The following is a 568-nucleotide window of genomic DNA, read 5'->3' on the forward strand; positions in this document are numbered from 1 at the left end:
CTCTCGCTCCAGTAGAGGAGTGGGGTGGATGGGGTAGCCACGCCCCTTAATTTGCATGCTGGAAAAAAATTGGACTGGTCGAAGTCGGGAGGAGAACGAGCCCCGCCCCTCTGCGCCAATGGTGTAGATGGGCCTGGCCTGCCACCTAGCAACGCCATTGACGTTAGCCAGCGCGCTGTGCGCCTGCGCAGGGCGGCATCTCCCCCTCCCTCCCTGGGTCCCGAGGACAGGGAGTGAGAATCCACGTGCCGGGGGGGGGTGGGATCAGGCTGGCGCAGGCGCAGAAGGGTGTTATTTGTGCCCGTGCTACTGTCGGCGCAGGCGCAGGGGGTGGCGCATGCGCTCTGGGGTGGGGTCGAGCGCAGCGCGTGCGCGGTGGGCGGGACCGGGGGTGGCGGTGCACGGCCGCTGGGGTTAGCGCATGCGCAGGCGTATCGAAGGTGCCAGAAGGAGCGGAGCGGCGGAGGTTGCTGCTGTAAGAGCTGGTGAGGGTGGGCGAGGTCATGTTAGTCGTGGGGGCACAGCCGCATCAGCCCGTTGCTGAGGGAGAGGAGAGCGCGTTGTCCTG

The 568-nt window shown here is 66.9% G+C and overlaps 1 protein-coding gene across 4 annotated transcripts in view; it reads left to right on the forward strand.

The window, feature by feature from the left end:
• The first annotated feature begins 331 nt into the window (after positions 1 to 331).
• The window catches only part of DEDD2 (death effector domain containing 2), a 4,964-nt gene continuing 4,727 nt past the window's right edge, over positions 332 to 568 (forward strand). For 3 of the 4 annotated variants that reach the window (XR_003092354.1, XM_006038847.3, XM_025195427.1), the window contains exon 1: positions 347 to 485. The gene's annotated coding sequence lies outside the window, so the exon portion shown is untranslated. Of the gene's footprint in view, positions 486 to 568 lie in introns of all 4 variants that reach the window. The other variant, XM_025195426.1, reaches the window with a different exon arrangement.

The sequence above is a fragment of the Alligator sinensis genome, unplaced genomic scaffold (assembly GCF_000455745.1).
Source record: "Alligator sinensis unplaced genomic scaffold, ASM45574v1 scaffold1575_2, whole genome shotgun sequence".
NCBI lineage: Eukaryota > Metazoa > Chordata > Crocodylia > Alligatoridae > Alligator > Alligator sinensis.